Source organism: Bison bison, unplaced genomic scaffold, assembly GCF_000754665.1.
Source record: "Bison bison bison isolate TAMUID 2011002044 unplaced genomic scaffold, Bison_UMD1.0 scf7180017864375, whole genome shotgun sequence".
NCBI classification, from domain to species: Eukaryota; Metazoa; Chordata; class Mammalia; order Artiodactyla; family Bovidae; genus Bison; species Bison bison.
In genome coordinates, this window is record NW_011494947.1 from 6,225,904 (window position 1) to 6,226,348 (window position 445).

Sequence of the window (445 nt, forward strand, 5' to 3'; positions counted from 1 at the left end):
AAAAAAAAAAAAAAAAAAAAAACTCTCGGAAACGAGAATTGCCTGGAGCAAGGAAATCTTAGGTTCTGTTAACCCGAAGCCCCAGTTTACTAGGTTTTCGCCTCATTTTCTGTCACCCATTTTTCAGCAGTGGTAAGAAATTTGTAAACCATCCCTGGTCTTTTGTGGGTGCCAGGAATTCTTGATTGATAAAGTCCTTATTCAGTCAGCATAAAGAATTCAAAATTCTAAGAAATATCCCCAATTCCCTCATTGCTCCCCAAACAGAATGCACCCGATTTGGCCCAAGACCATTAATAGCCGCCACCCACCCATTCCCTCAACTAACCTCTGTTAATATTCCTATCACGTACTACTCCCGCTGGTGATAGTACCTTCCTGTTTAATATTCCCCCTCAATTCCTCATCCTTTTCGCTATCGCCGCTCCCCCCGCCCATCATCATC